The 15241-nt window shown below is 44.1% G+C and overlaps 1 protein-coding gene across 6 annotated transcripts in view; it reads right to left on the reverse strand.

The window, feature by feature from the left end:
• The window catches only part of LOC144607750 (signal transducer and activator of transcription 5B-like), a 97509-nt gene that overhangs the window by 77126 nt on the left and 5142 nt on the right, over positions 1–15241 (reverse strand). Inside the window, exon 2 of one of the 6 annotated variants that reach the window (XM_078424791.1) lies at positions 14029–14162. The exons of 4 other annotated variants lie outside the window; for them this stretch is intronic. The gene's annotated coding sequence lies outside the window, so the exon portion shown is untranslated. Of the gene's footprint in view, positions 1–14028; positions 14191–15241 lie in introns of those variants that run through there. One more of the 6 variants, XM_078424792.1, reaches the window with a different exon arrangement.

The raw sequence follows: 15241 nt of genomic DNA on the forward strand, positions 1-15241 counted from the left end.
TTTATCCAAGAGATCAATTTATATCAGAAGGAAAATGGTTTGCAAATTCTATAGCAAAGGATCCTTTCAAGACAAAACATTTAACCAAGTACATTTTTCCAAGGCATTGGAGGATATAATATCAGCACCAGTCTCTTAACTTTTACAATGGAAACGTTTGGTTGAGGTTACCTTTTTTTTAAATGTTTTTTGTAATGCATTAGAAATCATTGTTATGCTGTGATTGAAGCCCAGCTTGCATCTAGTCCAAGGCGGCAGAATTTCAAAAATGCTTAAGTTATAGTTTCAACAGTTTATATTAAGCACAAAATCTATTAATTGAAATATGAATACAAGTGTCAATGTTCATCTGAGAACAGAGGAAGACAAGAACAATATCAGTAATTAAAATTATGAAATAAATAGTACTCAATCAAACATAAATGCATGGATTTTAGTTGCTCTGTTAAAAATGGGTTGAAAACTGTTTACTTTCACGTGGAACAAGCTCTAACGAGTAGTCATAGATAAAAATACAAAAATCATACATCAGAAAATACCTCCGAGGTCATTAGATTATGACCTTCGATAGATTTTTGGATCGTGCAGATAGCTTCCTCATTGTTCTGATAGACTGGTGTGGTTACTAAATGTTTCAGGTTGCAGTCTGCTGGCAAGTCATTGCCTGCACTACATCTATTAAGCACTTTCAGACGAAAATGCTGTGCTGCAGAGACCTTCCCACGCATTTACTATTGCGGATGCTTCAGACAGGAACAGACAAACGGGTTATTTTGACACTAGTAATCTATTTTAACTGTTTCAACAGTCATTGTTTTTGTTCTGCTGAGTTAAAAGCAATTTTATTTTGATCAACGATTCAATGTCATTAAGCAGAATTCAAAGATAATCATTGTTGCTTACAAATTAAGCACTCTAAATGATACTAAATGATATTAAGCTTTGACTTTAAATTTCAAATAAATAAGCAATAAACCTGAGAGAGGAGAAACAAACAAACCTTGTTAAGATTGCTTTTGCTATCATTGAATTCAGGACCAAAGTTGTTGGAGAGTGGAATAATTCCACTTTTAGCCTGCACCAATTACTCACAGGTTGCGATGCGTAAATAAGCTATACATTGATATTACAATGTGCCTGCTAATTGGTAAACCTACCAAAAAACCAAACCAGCATCTTTCACAATTTTCTGAAAACTTGGAAGTATTATCAGAGGTCTTAATTGCCTTGTTAAATTTAGTGAAGAGGCATCTCTTTATTTCCACTTTTGTCCTTTAATTTCTTTCATTTTGTCCTTTAAATAAAGGCCTTGCAACCCATTGGCTGACTGAACCAACTAAACCTCGTGTACATTACCAGGCATGACTCGTCAGCCAAAACCGTTCAGACAATTCTATGATTATGACAGAATGCAAGGATAATTTTCACTACTCCCATGCATCTCTTAAACTCCTTTCCCAACATCTCAATCTTGCATCCAACAATTCTATCTTTGCATTAACAGGTCAGAACTGCCTCTGCTGCTCCCTCTTTTTTTTTTAAATTCTCCTGGCAAGCTCCAACATATTGACTTCTTTCACTTTTCTCCTCAGGCCCTCTCCAAATTCTTTGTCCTCTGCACAAGGTCCATCCCTGCTCCCATGATCCATCCCTGTGCACTATTCCCTTCATGGAATCCTGTATATCATCAATGGTTCCCCAATTCCAGATACTGCCTCCCACTCCTTTAAAACCACCAGCATCCCTCTCCTGATACTTCTAAATCACAGGCACATATACAACTTTCCTTTCACATTTGAAGTCTGTAAACATATTTAGAACAAGCACACAACAATGCAGCACAGAAATGGGTATTTCTGCCAATCACATATGTGCTGACCATGATACCAATCTAAGGTCGAGACCCTTAGGGTCTCGACCCGAAACGTCGCCCATTCCTTCTTTCCTTCTCTCCTGAGATGCTGCCTGACCTGCTGAGTTACTCCAGCATTTTGTGAATAAATACCTTCGATTTGTACCAGCATCTGCAGTTATTTTCTTACACTTATGATACCAAACTAAATAATCCTGTCAACTTGCCCGTATTCTTCTATTCTCTGCCATTTGTGTATCTAAATGTCTTTTAAACATAGCCATCTTATCTACTTCTACCACTTCCCCGGCAGCATATTCCAGACACTTACCAGTCTGAGTTAAAAGCTTGACTTATACTAAACTTCCTGTTGCAGTAGAGCTAATTTATCGAGTAAATACCAAGTTTTTCAACATACGTCACTTCGACCAGTGAATTTTACGACAGTGGACCTTCCACCTTACACTAAACATCCATAAAATAAATTATATAGCAAGTTGCCCTGCTAGATTACATCACAGCCTGAAAATAAAGGACCATGATAAATTCCTGGAAAAATAGACAATTTTTCATATTTTGGGGCCAACAATGAAGAGACATCAATGAAATTCACCATCACTTTCAGTGCACCACAATAGCATTTGGCCATCTAAGAGATAGTACATTTTAAAATCAAGACCTTAAACTTGACACAATGCTGATTGTTTACTGAACATCGTAATCCCATTCTCCAGTACACTTGAATCACAGACAACCAAATATTTAAACTGACCAGCAAACTGTAAAGCATTAGGTCGTTTCCCTCACAACCATCTAGCACAATGTTGCAGGAAGTGTGACATCAACAGGCAATGTCACATCAACAGGAAATGTTCCTACAACACGTAACTTCAAAGTTAATTTTAGTTTTTATGAATGCAGATTTAGTTGATCCCATTTGGGACAACCCAATTTTTCATGTGCTGCGAGAAATATTTTGTGGGCAGTCATTTCTGTCCAAGCAACCAACTGTACAATTTTCATTGCTCATCTGATCTCCAAATTTATTCTATTCTCAGGGGTGGGGGAGAGAGGGGGGAGAGAGAGGGGGGGGGGAGAGAGGGGGGGGAGAGAGGGGGGGGGAGAGAGAGAGGGAGGGGGGGAGAGAGAGGGGGGAGAGAGAGGGGGGGGAGAGAGAGGGGGGGAGAGAGAGGGGGAGAGAGGGGGGAGAGAGGGGGGGAGAGAGAGGGGGGGAGAGAGAGGGGGAGAGAGAGAGGGGGGAGAGAGAGGGGGGAGAGAGAGGGGGGAGAGAGAGGGGGAGAGAGAGGGGGGGAGAGAGAGGGGGGGAGAGAGAGGGGGGGAGAGAGAGGGGGGGAGAGAGAGGGGGGGAGAGAGAGGGGGGGAGAGAGAGGGGGGGAGAGAGAGGGGGGGAGAGAGAGGGGGGGAGAGAGAGGGGGGAGAGAGAGGGGGGAGAGAGAGGGGGGGAGAGAGAGGGGGGGAGAGAGAGGAGGGAGGAGTGGGAGGGAGGGAGGGGGAGGGGAGGGAGGGAGGGGGAGGGAGGGAGTCTGGGTAGAATGAGCAGCGGGTGAGAGCGGGAGCGCGGGGAGGGTGTCAGAGGAGAGGTGGAGCGCCGCCACTTGCAGGGGCTGCTCCCTCCCTCTCTCTCTCTCTCTCTCTCTCTCTCTCTCTCTCTCTCTCTCTCTCTCTCTCTCTCTCTCTCTCTCTCTCTCTCTCTCTCACTCCCTCTCTCCAGCACCAGCGAGATCTGCTCCGCTCCTCCACTCTCTTCCCTGGCCCTGTCTCCCTCTAACGCAGTGAAATAAGAACAAACACGTGTTGTAGTTGTTGGTCAGAAGCCCCGGGGTGAGCGGCGAGGAGGGAAGTTTCCTTGAGTTTGCCGGCAGCTTCTGCCTCCAGTCCCCGCAGCTGTCGCTGCCGCGGTTCTACGGCTCCGGGACAAGTTAAAGAGTCGGTGAGAGTTGAGGGGAACTCGCCGCATAAAGCCAAAAAACCTACCAAATCATCGTAGTTCTTACTAATTAACTGTATATACACCAAATTAACAGTTTTAAAAACAGTATTTTCTTACCTACACGGAGAAAAACTGGAAAAAACGGATGAAACAAAGATTTGTTTACATGGAGCAGAGGAGCTACCAACAATTCTTTGCCCCCGCAACCTATGATCTGCGCATGCTCAGTCGGAATACCAAACTCGCTTATTGAGATGACCAAAGTGGAACACTCAGTAAATGGCTCACGTTTTCTTGTATTAACAACAGTCAAGTTGTTAATTACTCTCTTCGTCTATTCTATGAAACTCAAACCAATACTGACGTTCTGAAGCTAGTTGCACCAAAATAAGAATGGATTCTTTGAATAAATAATCATGCAGCACGAAAACAGGCCATTTGGCCAAATCTGTCCATGCCGACCAAGATGCTAGTCCTTATCTAAGTGCTTAACTTCACATTTTCCTACATTTCTACCACAACCTTGTTAAAGTTCTTGACCTTGTAACAAAAAATAGACAACACACTAATCGATTTAAAACACAAAAAGCTTACCCACTAACGCCCAGGCGGGAAGTGGCAGAGCAGGCTACAAGTACATTGCCATACTTGCCAAATCTGAGCACCCACTTCAGCAATAGCAGGATACAGCTTCTTTTTATTATGGAGGTGACATGCAAAATCCACAAACAGATGGCTTTAAACCTGCTCCAAGTTAGCCATCTGAGCTAAACTTTCTGCACGTTCCAGTGCTCAAGGTACATAATAGAGGTACACAATAGAGGCAATTATCACATTGGTGTAACCAGACATGAAGGCAGTTTAGGTCCTCGTTACATTCGGACATCCAACCATGTACACAATAGAGGCAATTATCACATTGGGGTAACCAGACATGAAGGCAGTTTTGGCCATTAACATCTTCCATGCAACTGACCATATACACAATATCTCTGCAACCAAATTAGCTGTCTGGGCTTGGCTTCTGCAGTACACACATTTTTTTAGCCACATTTTCTTTAGTCAAGCATCAACCTCTGCAAGGCAAGGCTAGTTAGCCAACTTCATCAACCTTGTCCATTCATTTAGCCAATATCCTCCAGAAACCTCATTGTACTTTCCTCTTAACATATTCTGTCATTCAGTTCTATAGCACTGGCAAACAAGGATTATTATACTCGGCCCTCTAATCCAAATTACTAATATGGGTTGTGAACAGTTGTCACTTGTCACAGCCTCCCAACCAAAACTTATGTATTTATACTCTTAATGTAAGAAAATAACTGCAGATGCTGGTACAAATCGAAGGTATTTATTCACAAATTGACCAAACTGATCTCCCGGTGGCCGAGCACTTCAACTCCCCCTCCCATTCCCAGTCTGACCTTTCTGTCATGGTCCTCCTCCAGTGCCATAGTGAGGCCCACCGGAAATTGGAGGAACAGCATCTCATATTTCGCCTGGGCAGTTTGCAGCCCAGTGGTATGAACATCGACTTCTCCAACTTTAGATAGTTCCTCTGTCCCTCTCTTCCCCTCCTCCTTCCCAGATCTCCTTCTATCTTCCTGTCTCCACCTATATCCTTCCTTTGTCCCGCCCCCCTGACATCAGTCTGAAGAAGGGTCTCTTCCCGAAACGTCACCCATTCCTTCTCTCCCGAGATGCTGCCTGACCTGCTGAGTTACTCCAGCATTTTGTGAATATATACTCTTAATGTTCTGTCCATAACCATTCTTCAATCATACCCATGACCTAACTTTATTTAACAATCCTTAATGTGAAATGATCTTCTGAAGTCCAAATACTCCACATCCACTGGTCTGCTCTCATCAATTCTGCTAGTTACACCCACAAAAAACCCCCAACATATCTGTGAAACGTGATATTCCTTTTATTTTCGGTGTCCTGTTACCACTTCCTTAATAACAGATTTAAGCATTTTTGCTCCTGCTAATGTCATGCTAACTGATCAGTAGTTCCTGTTTTCAGTCTCACTCCATTTTAAATAATGAGGTTACATTTATTAGCTTCCAATCTAAAAAACAAAGGATTTTAAGGAGATACTTCCAGTCTGAAGAAGGGTCTCGACCCAAAACGTCGCCCATTCCTTCTCTCCTGATTTGCTGCCTGACCTGCTGAGTTACTCCAGCATTTTGTGAATAAATACCTTCGATTTGTACCAGCATCTGCAGTTATTTTCTTACACTTCAGAAAAGATTGGTCAGCTTTGGCAAAAGTTAATTGGGGAAAGTGCTCAAAAGGATAATGATGTAATGATTGATCATCTAGGAAGAAGGAATCAATGTATTGGAGATACACTTTGCTATACATGTCTGATTACCAATATAGGCCCGTAACTATTTTGTCATGTAATATCTGGCCTGGAATGTAGTACAAGGCAACTTTGAGATAATGAGGCATTTTATATTGCAAACTATGTTGGATACACACCATTTTGTTAGCATGTCTCACTCAAGACAGAAATGTTGCTAGATTCTCTCATTTTAACTTCTTAAAGTGTACAAAATAGTGAGAAATTAACAGATTAAATGACTGGGTGGATTGTGGCAAACTGACTTGAATACAGCTCAATGTGGAATCTTGAGAATCAATGAGTGGGACCCCTACCCAACATCTGAGAACCTGTACCCCATGTGTGGAACCGTGCCCTGGTGAGAGACATTCAACAGATTACATATACCACAGAACTGGTGAGAGACATACAACAGATTACATATACCACAGAACATATTCCTCAACTCCCTTTAACAACTTCTCCTTTGATTTCCCCCACTTTCTCCAAACCAGAGGCGTAGCTATGGGCACTCGCATGGGCCCTAGCTATGCCTGCCTCTTTGTCGGGTACGTCGAACAATCCCTGTTCCGGGCGTACACCGGCCCCATCCCTGAACTCTACCTCCGCTACATCGACGACTGCATTGATGCTACCTCTTGTACCCATGCAGAACTCACTGACTTCATACACTTCACTTCCAATATCCATCCTGCCCTTAAGTATACCTGGACTATCTCCGACATCAACCCTCACGTTTCTGGACCTCACCATCACCATCACAGGAGACAAACTAGTGACTGACATCTACTATAAACCCACTGACTCCCACAGCTATCTGGACTACACTTCTTCCCACCCGGTCTCCTGCAAAAAGTCTATCCCCTACTCCAAATTCCTCCGTCTACGCCGCATCTGCACCCGGGATTAGGTGTTTCACACTAGGGCATCAGAGATGTCCTCATTCTTCAGGAAACGGGACTTCCCCTCTTCCATTATAGATGAGGCTCTCACTAGGGTCTCTTCTACATCCCGCAGCACCGTTCTTGCTCCCCGTCCCCCCACTCGTAACAAGGACAGAATCCCCCTCGTTCTCGCCTTCCACCCCACCAGCCAGCGTTTTCAACAAATCATCCGCCAACATTTCCGTCACCAACAACAGGACCCCACCACTGGCCATATCTTCCCATCCCCTCCCCTTTCTGCGTTCTGCAGAGACCATTCCCTCTGTAACTCCCTGGTCCACTCGTCCCTTCCTACCTAAACCACCCCATCCCCGGGCACTTTCCCCTGCAACCGCACGAGATGCAACGCCTGTCCCTTTACCTCCCTCCTCAACTTCATCCAAGGACCCAAACAGTCTTCCAGGTGAGACAGAAGTTCACCTGCACCTCCTCCAACCTCATCTATTGCATCCACTGCTCCAGATGTCAACTTATTTACATCGGCGAAACCAAACGCAGGCTCAGCGATCGCTTCGCTCAACACCTGCGCTCGGTCCGCGTTAACCAATCTGATCTCCCGGTGGCCGAGCACTTCAACTCCCCCTCCCATTCCCAGTCTGACCTTTCTGTCATGGGCCTCCTCCAGTGCCATAGTGAGGCCCACCGGAAATTGGAGGAACAGCACCTCATATTTCGCCTGGGCAGCTTGCAGCCCAGTGGTATGAGCATCGACTTCTCCAACTTTAGATAGTTCCTCTGTCCCTCTCTTCCCCTCCCCCTTCCCAGATCTCCCTCTATCTTCCTGTCTCCACCTATATCCTTCCTTTGTCCTGCCCCCCTGACATCAGTCTCAAGAAAGGTCTCGATCTGAAACGTCGCCCATTCCTTCTCTCCTGAGATGCTGCCTGACCTGCTGAGTTACTCCAGCATTTTGTGAAAAAATACCTTCGACATATACCACAGAAAGTCAATGTCTCTTTTGTTTTTTATTTCATAATCACAGGGAGGTGGTAATATTTCCAACAGAATGTAACAGATCTGTGCCTATGAAAGTCCCTCACTCCCTTTGACCATAACATGGAAGAGGGAGCAACCCAGGGCTGGGGATCCATTGTACAAATTGCAGATGTGCGATTGAGACAATGGAACCCGATGAAGAGAAAAGGTATGCGTGGGTTCTCCTCAGCGACCATCAACACAGGTGCACTTCAAGGCTGTGTGCTTAGCCCCCTGTCCTACTTTCTTTACTCCCATGACTGTGGTTAAATACAGCTCCAATGCCATCTACAAATTCGACAACACCACTGTTGCTGGAAGAATCACATGTGGTAACAATTAGCTTACAGGGATGAGATGGAACATTGGTTGAGTGATACCGCAACACAACCGTCTCTCGCACAACAAATCTAAGAAACTAAGCAGTTTGAGAAAGGATGCTGACCCGAAGCATCATCTGTCCATTCCCTCCACAGATGCCAAGTTCCACCAGCACTTTGGTTTTTGCACAAGGAACTAATTGTCAACTTCAGAAAGGGGAAGTTGGGACACTGCCCAAAGGTTTTCATTGGTTGATCGATGCTGGGGGGAGTTAGCAGCTTCAATTTCCTGGCCGTTAAATTATAGCTGTATAGTCATGGGTCCAGCACATAGGTGTAATCATGAGGAAGGCGGGCCAGCACTTCTACTTCTAGAAGTGAGATTCAACATGTCACCGAATGCTCCAAAACACTTCTGTAGATGTATTGTCGAAGGTATCCTGACTGGTCACTTCATGGCTTGGTACAGCAATTCCAATGCAAAGAAACCAAGAGCTACAAACACTGGTGGATTCAGCCAAGGCAATTACGCGCATGGCCCTCCCCACCATCAAACGTATCTACATTAGGGCAGGCATCATGAAGTTTACATTTGTCATCAAAGATCACCAGATTCCCGTTGTTACTGTCGGTCAGGAGATATAGAAGCTTTATGACACTCACTACCATGCTCAGGAATAGCTCCTCTCCCACAACTATCAGGTTCTTGAAACAACCTGCACAATCCTAACCATACGCAAATCCTACAGACCACTCCTTATACTATCATGAACATTTTTCTAATTGTTTTTTGCAGTTTTTTTCTTGTCTAGTAGAATTTGTGGTATATATGTACAATTTGTTTTCGTGTGTTGTCTGAGTCTATGTGCCTGTGGTATTGCTGCAAGCAAAATTTAATTGTACCTGTAGCTCACTGTACTCTGCATATGATAATAAACTTGACTTAACTCGACATATTACTTCATTTATAATGCAGGAAACTTCTCATGCAGGTGTTAAAGTTGTCAACCAACACCTAGATAATTAGTTAATTAGCGATGAAAATACTTGTTCTTTGGAAGCTAACCCAAGTTAAAACTAATTAAAAGAGTCATGGAGTCAGAGTACGGAAAAGGATCTTCAGCTCACCAAGTCTGTGCTGATCTTCAAGCTCCCATTTATATTCTCCCTATATTTCTCTTCAATTCTACCACCCAACTACATACCAAGGACAATTTACAGTGGGGATCCAACCTACCTTTCCATGTCTTTGAGATGACGGAGGAAACTGGAGCATTTGGAGGAAATCCAGAGTCACATGGAGAATGTTCCTAGTCTACACTGTCAATACTGAAGGTTACAACTAAAATGGACCGCCAGACCGAAGAAGTAATAGCTATGAAGTAATAGAAGTAATATGCAGTTATAGAAATCGTAGTATTTCATGTTTTTGAAGGAAAAGGCCAAACCGTCTATGAAAACAAACCCAGGCTTGATCTATTTTCCTAGTTAAATATTTCAGGTCTCAGTTCTATAGAATTTATTTCCGCTCATCCACCGTGAATATGCCTTTAAAAATTCGCAGTAGTTTGGATGACAGTATCTATATACTAAAACTCTTGTTTGTTTGTTTATTTGTTCCTGAACTACAGACAAAACGGTACACGACAGCGCAACAATTTTAGGCCCACCCTACTCACCATCGTCCCGTGAACCTAATGGAAGAAGTTTAATTGAAATCGGTGTTATATTTTAAAAGTTATTCACATTTTAAAGTTTTTTAAACCGCGCATGCGCAATTGGGGACCCGTTGATCTGGTAATTATGTAAGATGACCGCCGCATTTGCGCGTGCGCAGAACTAACGTGTCCACGCAGTTGGGGCCCGTTGATCTTGGGACGGGCAAAGCTCGGCCGCCTGTCTCATGGGGGCTGGCTTGGGGGGGAGGGGGAGGGGGAAAATGGAAAGGGGGGGAGGGGAAAGGGGAAAGGGGGAGAGGGGAAAGGGGGGAGAGGGGAAAGGGGGGAGAGGGGAAAGGGGGGAGAGGGGAAAGGGGGAGAGGGGAAAGGGGGGAGAGGGGAAAGGGGGGAGAGGGGAAAGGGGGGAGAGGGGAAAGGGGGGAGAGGGGAAAGGGGGGAGAGGGGAAAGGGGGGAGAGGGGAAAGGGGGGGAAGGGGAGAGGGGAAAGGGGGGAGAGGGGAAAAGGGGAGAGGGGAAAAGGGGGAGAGGGGAAAGGGGAGAGGGGGAAGGGGAGAGGGGAAAGGGGGGAGAGGGGGAAGGGGGAGAGGGGAAAGGGGGAGAGGGGAAAGGGGAGAGGGGAAAGGGGGAGAGGGGAAAGGGGGAGAGGGGAAAGGGGGAGAGGGGGGATGGGGAGAGGGGGGGCGAGGGGAGAAGGGAGAGGGGGAGGGAGAGGGGATGGAGTGGAAGGGGAGGGGAGCAATGGCAGAGTAAGAGCAAGAGTTGTACACATAGCACAGTTCGGCACAGGAATAGACCCTTCGGCTCACAATGTCTGTGCCAAACCTGATGCCAATTTAGACACCATGTGCTAGAGCGGATCGGGCAGCATCTCTGGAGAATAAGGATGGGTGATGTTTCAGATCGAGATCCTTCTTCAGACTGCAAGTGGGAATGGGTGGGGGAGAACTGGAAGTGAGAAAAGACCAGGATAAATCAGGACTGGCAACAGATGACCTCAGGCAGGGCGGTACTCTGGTAGGTCAATTGTTGGCTTGGGAAGGCATGACCTCAAGATGGATACATTGTTGCGAACTGTGGAACTGGTTAAATGACTAGGGTGGAGGGAGGGGGCAAGGAGGGAGGGAGGGGAGTAGCGAATTCAATGTTCATACCAATGTTGTAAACTGCCCAAACAAAATATGAGGTGCTGATCCTCCATTTTGCATGTGGCCTCACACAGGAAATGGAGGCAGTCCAGAACACAAAGGTTAGTATGGGAATGGGAAGGGGTTTAAATGGTTAACAGCTGGAAGATCCCATAGGCATTGTTATACCAACGCGCAAGTGTTCAGCGAAATGGTCGCCCTGTCTACATTTGGTCTCGCAGATGCACAAGAGCCCACAACGGGAACGCAGGATGGAGTAGATGCGGTTAGAGGAGGTACATGTAAACTTCTGTCTCACCTTAAAGGACAGCTGGGGCAGTGGATGGAGTCGAGGGAGGAGGTCCAGTGCCCTCCATAATGTTTGGGACACAGACCCATCATTTACTTATTTGCCTCTGTACTCCACAATTTGAGATTTGTAATAGAAAAAAATCACGTAGTTAAAGTGCACATTGTCAGATTTTAATAAAGGCCATTTTTATACATTTTGGTTTCACCATGTAGAAATCACAGCAGTGTTGAAACATAGTCCCCCCCCCAGCCCCCAAATTTCAGGGCACCATAACGTTTGGGACACAGCAATGTCATAAATGAATAGTCTGCAATTCATGGACATCACCAGTTGCTGGGTGTCTTCTCTGGTGATGTTCTGTCAGACCTGTATTGCAGCCATCTTTAGCTGATGTTTGTTCTGGGGGCTAGTCCCCTTCAGTTTTCTCTTCAGCATATAAAAGGTATGTTCAATTGGGTTCAGATCAGGTGATTGAATGGCCACTCAAGAATTTACCATTTTTTAGCTTTGAAAAACTCCTTAGCAGTATGTTTGGGGTCATTATCTTGCTATAGAATGAATTGCCAGCCAATGAGTTTTGAGGTATTTGTTTGAACTTGAGCAGATAGGATGTGTCTATAAACTTCAGAATTCATTATGCTACTACCATAACCTATGTATCATCAATGAAGATAAGTGAGCCAGTACCTTCAGCAGCCATACATGCCCAGGCCATAACACCCACACCACCATGTTTCACAGATGAGGTGGTATGCTTTGGATCTTGGGCAGTTCCTTCTCTCCTCCATACTTTCCTCTTGCCATCACTCTGATATAAGTTAATCTTCGTCTCATCTGTCCACAAGACCCTTTTCCAGAACTGTGGTTGCTCTTTTAGGTACTTCTTGGCAAACTGTAACCAGGCCATCCTATTTTTGAGGTTAACCAGTGGTTTACATCTTGCAGTGTAGCCTCCGTGTTTCTGTTCATGAAGTCTTCCACTTCCATGGTAGTCATTGACAAATCTACACCTGACTCCTGAAGAGTGTTTCTGATCTGTCGGACCTGTTTGGGGATTTTGTTTTATATAGAGAGAATTCTTCTGTCATCAGCTGCGGAGGTCTTCCTTGGCCTGCCCGTCCCTTTGCGATTAGTAAGCTCACCAGTCCTCTCTTTCTTCTTAATGATTTTTTTCCTAACAATTGATTTTGGTAAGCCTAAGGTTTGACTGGTCTCTATAACAGTTTTATTCTTGTTTATCAGTCTCATAATGCCTTCTTTGACTTTCATTGGCACAACTTTAGTCCTCGTGTTGATAAACAGCAATAAAAGTTTCCAAAGGTGATGGAAAGACTGGAGGAAAGACTAGGTACTGAGAGCTCTTACACCTGCATTAAGGAGGCATTTAAATACACCTGAGCAATTACAAACACCTGTGAAGCCATGTCCCAAACATTTTGGTGCCCTGAAATGGGGGGACTATGTATAAACACGGCTATAATTTCTACATGGTGAAACCAAAATATATAAAAATATCCTTTAATAAAATCTGACAATGTGCACTTTAACCATGTGATTTTTTTCTATCACAAATCTCAAATTATGGAGTACAGAGGCAAATAAATAAATGATGGATCTTTGTCCCAAACATTATGGAGGGCACTGTATAAGGACAAGTGTTGCATCTCCTCCGGTTGCAGGTGAAAGTAACTGGGGAGACTAGTTTGGGTGGGAAGGGATGAGTGACCCAAGGAGTTGCCGAGGAAGCGATCTCTGCAGAAGATGGAAAGGGGTGGAGTTGGGAAGATGTGATTAGTAGTGGGAACACATTGGAGGTGACGGAAATGACGGAGGATGATGTGTTGGATGCGGAGGTTGGTGAGGTGAAAGGCGAAGACCAGGAGAACTATGTCCTTGTTGAAACTGGGGAGAAGGGGAGCAAGACCAGAACTGTGGGAGGCAAAGGAGATATGTAAGATAGCCCCATGTATGACAGAACAGGAGAACCCACGTTACCCAAAGAGTGAGAGGTTCTAGTATGGAAAACATCATCTTAGGAGCAGATGCAACGGATGCGGAAGAATTGAATAGGAAATAGCTTCTTTTCAAGAGGCAGGGTGGAAAGAGTAGTCCAGATAACTGTGGGGATTGGAAGGTTTGCAATAGACATTCTGTGATGGAAACATAGAGATTAAGAAAGGTATCTAAGATAGTCCAGGTGAATTTCAGGGCAGGGTGGAAGTTAGTGGTGAAGTTAAAGTCCATGAGTTTAGTTAATGCGGAAACAGGCCCTTCAGTCCACTGAGTCTGCTCCAACCAGCGATCCCCACACATTAACACCATAATATACACACTAGAGACGATTTATAATTACACCAAGCCAATTAACCTACAAACCTGTACGTCTTTGCTGTTTAGTTTAGTTATACAGCGCGGAAACTGTTAGTGAGTCAGGGTTGTCTGAAACCCTAACACCAGTTACTCTGCTCTTGCATGTGCATGGACCGGGTACGACTTCATTGTCCAAAGTTCACTTACTTGAGGGAATAAAAAAGGATTCCAGTACTGTCCAGTTTTCATTCCCATCCTTGTACCATAAGTCATGCAATTCCCATGGTATTGCTTCAATATGTCTCAATGAGATGCATTGTCATAAATGCTTTCCATAACATCTCCATCGTGATTTTGAGAATGGGAATACAAATAATGAATCATATTGTTAGCTCCTCAAATGAAGGCAAGGGGCTAATTTTTTCCACTAGTTTTTAACAATTGCTTGTAAAAACATTTTCCATCGAGATAGAATAAATATGGTCTTAAGAAAATTAAGATCATTTTTTATCACTAAAACGTAGCATAAAAATTATTTGTACATCCTCATAATATCCTGAAGCAAGAACAATACTTAACAGAAAATTTAGCATCAATAGTTGATGTTTAAATATAATAAGCAGCTTGCCTCCTGATTACATCATGATCTTTGAATACAATTTTATCTTGCACTTCCATTATATATCATCTTGTAACTTCTATTTCAGAGCAGAGCACTTGCAAAAAAAAGCATTTAATGGGTATTCATGGTGATGTACAATCTTTTTCCAGTCCATTAGAACCAATAAATCTGCTTATTTAGCTCAAGTAGGTCTTGAATGTTGATAAGTGGTGTGCTTCACACTGACATTTGGACAGTCAGAATCTTTCTCACTTCATTATATTTTTTGGCACCAAATGTCAGATATGAAAGAATAACTTTCAAGCTCTTCAAACAGCTTAATAAACTTCTCAAATTGCATGGATTGTGCCAAAATTAAGAGGATGCAGCCACCAAGATAGATCCAGCTGCCTGGAGATCTTTATTACCTAAAAATGTTTAAGATCTAATAGGGGACATAAGAAATTGCAGATGCTGATATCTGGAACACAAAAACTGCCGGGTGGGGGGGGACGACCTCAGCAGGTCAAGCAGCATCTGGTAGAGGGATAGTCAACTTTTCAGGTCACGACTGAATCAAGTCTCATAGGGATGTTTAAAAAATATTACGTCTGAAAGGATAGATGGAGAATATCACTTAACATGGGTTAATTTGCAAAAAGGAGACAATTTTAAGATCGCCTTTGATGAAAGATCAAATAAAGAAATGCCACACGAAAAGGCTGCAGAGGCCAGTCCTGACACACTGAAAGGGAAGCTTAATAAGTGAGTTATGAGAAACAGATGCACGGTGGGAAGAGGAGACGACAATAAGAATGG

Source organism: Rhinoraja longicauda, chromosome 29, assembly GCF_053455715.1.
Source record: "Rhinoraja longicauda isolate Sanriku21f chromosome 29, sRhiLon1.1, whole genome shotgun sequence".
Taxonomy (NCBI): domain Eukaryota; kingdom Metazoa; phylum Chordata; class Chondrichthyes; order Rajiformes; family Arhynchobatidae; genus Rhinoraja; species Rhinoraja longicauda.